This window comes from Patella vulgata, chromosome 9, assembly GCF_932274485.2.
Source record: "Patella vulgata chromosome 9, xgPatVulg1.2, whole genome shotgun sequence".
Taxonomy (NCBI): Eukaryota; Metazoa; Mollusca; class Gastropoda; family Patellidae; genus Patella; species Patella vulgata.
Window position 1 is genome coordinate 21068288 of NC_065887.2, and position 8680 is coordinate 21076967.

An 8680-nucleotide genomic window follows, 5' to 3' on the forward strand; every position below is an offset into this window, starting at 1 on the left:
GAACACTCACCTTGCCCATAACAAATCGAACAGTAAAGGGTTTTATTTTTCTTTTACTATAAGTCATATTTAGGCGAAATGAAATGAAATGGGATTTAGGGACCTGTACTTAGCTAATGAAGACGTTTGTAAGCCATACAGTGCGTTATTCGGGATATTTTGCCCGGGCAGTGGCACTGCAGGCTATTCTTATGTCGAATTTCAACTGTCAACCGTCCTTTTATGTGTACGCCAACGTGTACACGAGACATTGGTTTTCGTCCCATCTCGATTATACGTTTTATTGTTAAATTTTAAATGGCGAGAGGGTTCACATCATTAACTAATATCTAAGCCATCCGATGTCCTAGGGAGTTGATGGTGATCGACTTGTCATGTGAACAACTGTCTAAAAAATGCATGTAGTTTGTATAATATTTGAAGCCCTATAAAATATATATTTTTTATATTATGTTTTAAACTATTAATTCATAAAAATCAAATGAAATGAGAATTTTAAAGATACATGTATGATACAAAAACACTTAATGTAGTCTTATGACAAAATATAGTATGACGAATTGTTCATTTTGCGTTATAAGTATGTTGCCTTGATAATACAAAAGTACTGTAATAATAGTGTATGTAAGTACATTTACAAATCTATAATAAGTTTATTCATCTTTCCTTCCTGCATTTGAGTTCAGATCAAATATTTATATTGGATGATAAATATCTGGATTTTTTATGGCGATAGTCTCGAAAATATATATTTGTTTAAAAAAAGAGACTTGTATGAGATTCTCCATTTACCCAACTTGGCAAAACTGGGCAGCAATTTGAGAATCGGTTTATATTCAACCGCTGTATAAATTAAAGCTTTGGGTGCTTTGACGACTGTGTATCCTCATTCTATTAGGATGGATAGTATATGATTTTTACTGATTCTTTGTTCTGTCTTAAAGCAATTAATAACAATGAGCTTGCTCATCCATTAGTAGCAAACATGTATCGCCTGTTAATACCATATGATTTTATCGGTAATGACACTGTCCTTTGCTGCATCCTAAGGCATGTGGATAAAAAAGGGAATAAATAATAAAGCAGACTAAGCTGTCTGGTCTGATTTGGATCTTCCAATCTTTCAATTTTATATCCCATACCCTTAATTCTTCCATAAATACAAAAGTATATATGAACAAGGAATTTCATTATTTGTTTGGCATAATTATTGGAGCTGTGCCCGGACAACAGCGCTACGGCTTATAGTTTCATAATATTTCTTGAATGATGAGGTAGAATAGTAAATTATTACTATTTTTTAAGGTATCTTATATAAAACTATAATTCATTATCCCGTATTGTTTCATTATTTTATTTATAGACATAAATGTTTTCATAATATATCTTGCGATAATAAGATTGTCACGTTTGATGCAACTGTACATGATATCATTATATCCCCGGTTAACGCTATTTGGTTGTACTATATATATATATATATATATATATATATATATATATATATTGTATTTAATGTAATCGTTAATATTTTATAGACACTTGTATTTGTTTCGAAATGTAACGGGCTTTACCGTCTTGTCAACACAATAGCACTTCTGATACCGACATGTGATAATTTTAAATGTTAACTGTTAGGTATTTTGTATAGGAATATGAATGTTGCAGTGAACAATGAGGGTAGAATAGACTTTACTAAAAGGAAAGATGCAGACATTTCCTCCTAACCCAAAGATTTCAACAACAACCGATAGACGATAAACCCACTCGGGCTTCTTTTCTGAAATTTCTGATGTTGCTTGTGTAGTCGTCAATGTTCAGATTGGTACAAAGGATATTTATCAGCCTCACTGGAATTTGGCGATTGTGCCTTGAGTGGGCAAGTTTAAACCTCTAAATGGCTAGAGTTATTTAAACATTTGATAGGTATGTTGATTGGATAGTGCTTGTTCAGAGATATTTAAATATAGTGTATTGGTAACATAGGGTCGCTTGGATGGAACATGTTCGGCTTCTTCTAAACGGCATGATGATTTCATCCAAATTGGTAGATTGGTTGGTTGGGTGGGGATTACTAATATAAAATTGATCGGCCCAATCAGTTTTGGGCGAGGACATATATATTTTGATATTTTCGACTTCAACTAAATTGTCTTGTTGGATTGCAACCAAATATGGCAAGTTTATTGCTTTAGTAGCACTTACTCAGATTTGAAATTTAGACATTTTACACTTCAGTTTCGAAACCACTCGGCGGTGTTGGGACATCTTTAAGAGGCATCGTTTAGATATGGCCTTCTTACTCCACTTTACTAAATAGTAAGTGAAGGGGACCACCTGACAATTGGTTCAATACGTTAAGTATGTGTGATAATAGAGACTTTTGGCAAGCGTAAATTCCTGGTCCGATCGCGTATCGATTTTGCGTGTGACGTCATCAATGCGTGTGTATTTCTCATACGTTATACGGCACACGGATATGGCAGCACGCATCAAACAGCTTTTATACGGAAAAGGTCCGTATAACATCGTTGTCTTTTTACCGTAGTGTTTTTATGAATCTATGTGTATCCTAGAACAAGAAGGTGTATATTTGATGTGATTTTAACCATGATAAAGACGGATTTAATCATTATTTTTGATGGGCTTTTCGCGGAATTTTGCTAAATTTAAGGAGGTGGGACCTTGCAAATATGTAAAAGGGGTATATACTTTCTGAAATGATACATTAGTCAAACCAAAAATTACTGTCGAGTCGAAGTCGAAGATTTTTAATAAGATGCGACGCTAATTTATTTTTTAAACTTTAAATAGCTCAGCGACTGTCGAGTGACTTTACTCCCTTCTGGAATTTGTAGGCTAGGCACTTGACTAATACAGATGTTGATCTTGGTAGATAACTGCTATCGTGCTGTAATAGAACTAAGCTCAGCTCAGCTACCCATACGTACGCGGCGCGAAAATCTGCCAAGACTCTAAAACTACATTGACGAAACGTATCCCGTGACGATGGGGAAAATTACACTTGCCAAAAATCTCTAATGTATACGTATTCCCCTACCGGAATATTTTCACAGATATGGTAGAAATCCATCATATTGGTTAATTAGAAAATGTGTGCAAATATTTATTTTTGAGACTAATTGGACTGGCCAACTTGATAATGAAAAAAAATTGCGAGAGAAAAGTCAAACAAAGTTGAAAATATCTAAATCTCTCGCCCTTTATGATATGCCCTACCCATGAAACGTGGACATCCGTGAAATGGTTCTTGAGAAGTAAACGCGTGTAAAATGACAGCTCTAGGCGACGGATATAAAGTTAGCCCATTTGGTTAATAAATCATAAGTAGACCTTGCATGACAGATTTCTCACATTTCCGTTAATTACAAGGATAATAAATAGACAGATAGTGATTATCTTGATTGGTGGATTCAACAACTAAGTTGTAAATTAATTGCTTTATTGTCCTTTTAATATGAAATAAATACTATAAATATCTTAATTCAATAATACGATGTATACAAAAGTATATACAGGGTAAATGGTCTAGTCATGTGAACTCTCCAATCGAGAAGTGTCATCAACTGTTCCATTTTTTGGAACTTAAAACTAAAAGACGCATGCTAGGTAGTCCAATAACGTCCAAAGAATGCATTTTATTATCCCATGAATATTTATGTAGATAACACAAGTAACAGTTACTTTATCAGTGTAAAGTTTATTGCTTCCATGGAAAGTTTTCACCTTCGGGGTCGCTTGAGACACCTCCTCTGCCATCCTTAGTAATGATCTCTCTCGATTCCCCATCCAACAAAATAAGCGTAGGAATTCCACTCACTTCGAATTGTTCTCCGAGTTTGCTCTGAAAATATAACAAATTGTAAGAGATTGATTGGTCGGAGTTATTGCTTACGTTACTGGTTTGTGTGGATTACACAATGTAATGCTATCTAATAACTGTCTTAAACTTAAAGATGCATTCTGTAAGATCTAGATAAAGAGGCTTGCGGTTATCGCTATAGTAATTTAAAAATAGATACTGAAGAAAGAAAATATCAAAAATTTATGTCAAATTACTTTATTTTCAGAGTCTCGATTTTCATTGCTAATATTGTTACGATCATAAACATTGTCTGCGTTATACATTTTAAAACTAAATTTTTAAATGGCGATCGTATTTCAATTCATTAAAATCACGATCATCCGACGCTTTAGAGAATTGATTGTAGACTTATCGTGTGAATAAGTGTCTAATTAATAATTTATATAACATTTGCGGCCAAATGAAAGACCTACAGTAGATATATTTAGGTCTTACATAATGTATCGTCAAGTAACCGTCTTAAGCTACATTTTCACTCCTTCACGTTTAAGGGGAGCTTTCGCTCCTGCTCCTCTCTTCGAAGGAGTCATTAAAGACTCCTGCAAATTAGCTAAATCGCTCTCCTAAATATTGAGATTAATAAACTACTTTCAGTTTTTGTTTACTTTTAAACTGTATATATTCAAGGTATCAGGAGCTTTTTATGGCTCCCGCACAATTTTATAAACATGAAGGACTGCATTTTCACCTTAAATTTAGGTATTTCCTCGATCTTAAGTTGAATGGTATTCTATTATGTGTTTTAGAGTGTGCATATATATTACTCATAAAAAGAACTTACTCAAGACGGAGAATGTATATTAATGAAAATGCTAACGTTTAATTGTAATTAAATTGACTTAATCGTCTAAAGTAACCCTTCTATTGATAATACTGCAATACTATATGTGATATATTGCCACCGCATATGTCGTACTTGGGGTCAGATTTAGACACGTATATCTCATTACTACCAAGTTCACAAAATTGATTGCTATTATTTCACAGTGCAAGTGAAACGTAACTCTTTTTAGATATGATAAGTAGCATAGGTCCATCTTATCTAGCTTTATGTTGTGGAGTTTATTTCATATCGTGGTGCATTCGCATATCGCAAAGGGGCGTAGTGTGAAACCAGTGGAAAAATACTAAAGGTATTATTGACAAACAAATGCTTTAGTCGGTTACTGTCAGTGATAAGTATGATCAACAGGTGAGATGTATTACCTATTAGGTAAATACATGTACAGCCATAGTTAAAGCGTGTTTAGTAGTGTAAGAAAACGATAATTCGTTGTAATGCATTACACCACTCCGCCACCGAATCCCATTGGAATAGCTTATAAACCGTTCAGCTTATAAACTTCTATTCCATTTAATGTTAAGTGTTACGCATTTATAAAATATTTTATCTTTTGTTTATTGAATTTACCTTTACGTTATCTGCAGAATAATCCAAAGCCAACCAGGGCATCGTCTCAAAATATTCTTTAAACGCAGCCTCATCTCGATCTGAACTGATGAAAATAATTTCAAATTCTTTGCCAGCTTCTTTCATTTTAGTGTAGAATTTGCACAGTTCGGGAGTAAATGCACGACATGGTGGACACCAATGAGCAGAAAAATATAAACCTGCACAATACAAATATACATCCATAATAAATAAAATAGAACCCTCTAAGTACAGGTGAACCACGCCAGCCATAACACAACATAAACCAATCCCCCCCCCCCTTATACGCCCAAAGGTAAATTGAAAGCAATACACAACAAAAGTACTATCATAAATGCAAAAGGACTATCACAAACGGCAAAGGTTCTATCATTCTATCATAAACAACAAAAGTACTATCAACATAAATCAATAGGGGGGGGGGGGGGGTACCAGTAAAACCGTCTTGTTTTGTACATGTACATCTGCGGTTCAAAATATTATTCCCACCAATAACATTTAATGCGATCAGGTAAGTAACTATAACTAATAGAGATCCCTAATGGTATACCAATTACCAAATTGTTGTTATTAATTTTCAGGTCGTGCGCAAAGAGGTTTCGGTCTTGTGCGAGGTGTTTTACAGAAGAAACTTTGTGTTTGTCTTCGAATTATTTTCGTTCCGATCCGATTTGAAATCCAAACCCCGATGCGACAATTACTCGGAGTCAAGAAGCGAATACGGAACAATCAAACACGTGCCAGGGCCGCCTGTTTATATTGTGTTTACGGACAGCCCAAGAGGGAGAAATGGTATATAGATCTAGCAAACCACCCTAGCAAAAATTACCCTTTTTTATTTAATGTACAGTATAACGACTAGAAATCATTTCAAAGCTTCTGCATATACGAAAACGCCACTATCCTGGCAAAATGTCCCCCATAGCACACAGCAAGCCATATGCCCATCTTCAATAGCAGAGTTGGTGCATAAAGTTAGGGCGTCATTACGGATATACGTACACATTAGACCTATATATATATACACTTAAAAACTATATCTTTATTATTGTAGATCAATAAGTTGCGATATGCCAAATGTAAAGGTCGGGTAAGTGGTTATGCATAAGGAAGACATTTTGTACACTAGGCTTTCATTTCGACATGTCTGTCAGATCTAGAAAATGTAAACTCAAAACCTGTTTAGTAATTCTAGACCAAAGACTGTACTGGGGGGGGGGGGCGTCCGGAATAATTGTCTAGTCGTTCGGATGGGACGAAAAAAACACCGGGATTTCTTGCACACATTTTCGTGCACCTTAAATAACTCTTGGCATATGCAATTCTAAGAAAATGTTAATTCAAAACGTTTTCAGGAATTCTAGACAAAATAATGTACACGGAATTCTACGTACCTACTACTTTACCGGCACCAGTAAAAGATGACACAGGGACTTCTTCTCCTTGTTGATTCTTAACGATAACACCTGATAACCCTTCTAAGGCAGACATCTTGTTTTATTGCTTCGTTTAAATTGAGCTCTTTCCGTTTCAAAATATATGTTTCTTGCAATCGTGCAAAGATGCGATAGTCTGTCGGACTTGAATGTTGGAATTTATATACGTGTAGATGCTGGTCACGTGACATCGGTTGTTAGGATTATGTTAGTATCCATGTGTTAAAGTGGATTACATAATATACTAAACAATGATATCCCGGCGTATATCATGATTTTTCAATCTTATTAATAATTATCGGAAATTTATATAAATAATTAGTAATATTACCTACTACCATGTTTGTATCGCAATTACCGTGCAGTTGACCAGATATTAAACCGTATTCCCTTCCCTTTCGAAACAACGACACTTGTCTATAACATTCAAGTATTAATGATCAGATTAAATACAATAGCACAGCCAAATAGCTTTAACTAGGGGGGGGGGGGGTCTTCCCATAATGCCGACTCACCGAGTTTTGGAAAGTCGACCGCGGCACCCTTTGATTGGATTAAAACGGATTAAAAGCGTTAATGAGGCAGGGACCAGTCATTATTAATATAGTTCACTGAAATTGATTTTTACCACAGACCTTTATTGACTTTTTTGCCGAAACAATTATTAAAATTCGTGAAAAGTTTGTTGAGTCCCCCCCCCCCCTTACAATGACATTTATGTCCCACCCCAGTGTAATTTCTCTGCTTTTGAGCCATTGAATGTTGATGATGTAATATCAGTGGTGTGTCGAATGAAGTGTAAGTCCTGTGCTCTGTACCCAATTCCTACAAAACTACTAAAGGAGTGTCTGGATGAAATATCACCAGCTTTGACGATTATTATAAATGATGTGCTCTCCTCTGGTATTTTTCCGGATGATTGTAAGGAGGCCATTGTAAGACCTTGCTTGAAAAGATCATTTTATCTCAAATAATAGATTATCTCACTCGAAACTCACTGCTCGGTAAATTCCAGTCTGCTTATCGAGAGGGGGATAGCACTGAAACCGCACTCCTTAGAGTGCATAACGATGTTATAGATATGAACAAGTAAGACTGAATTTATTAGAATTTTTGGACTATGTTGGACTGCGTGCAAAAATTTAAAATTGTGCTATGTCATGTATTATAAATTAAAAAAAAAGAAATGCTCCCAAAATTATCTGCTTAATGAGGTTTATCCTTCAGCTTGGGTCTATTGTTCTTGGCCACTCATTCCCATAACGTCGACCAAAATTTTTCCCCTAAAACTAGAGATATATTAATATTTTCTACAGTTGCATCAAACATGACAATCTCATTATCGCAAGACATATTATGAAACAATGCCCGATAATGATTTATTGTATTATATTAGATTTAAAAATAGTAATCATTTATTATTCCCGTCTTCGTTTGTCCAGTCGGTGCAAAACAGTAGGACGTTAAACCCCATTTCATTTCATTTCATTTCATTTCATTTACTATTCTACCTCTCGCAAGACGTATAATTTAATATGCTATACTACGGAATAATGAATTATTGTTTTATATGAGATACTATATTAACATTATTTTAATTATTACTCTACCTCATGCGAGACGTATAATTTAACATGATTATACATACTCCCCGCATCACGATGAATGTTTTCGGTCAACACCGGGTGCGAACCCTCGACCACCAGACTACGGAGCCAGCTTCTTACTCACTGAACCATCCTGGCTCCCATTTCGTAATTCAAATCCTTTCAGCACTAAACATACATAATGCAAAGCAATACATTTTTTGTCATTTTTAGCCAGCTATATGTAACACATGCTAGAAACTAGACTCCACTAGACTCGAGACGACTAAGGTCTAGACCATGAATGGCCGTCCGACGCGCTAGAGGCTAATGTAAATAT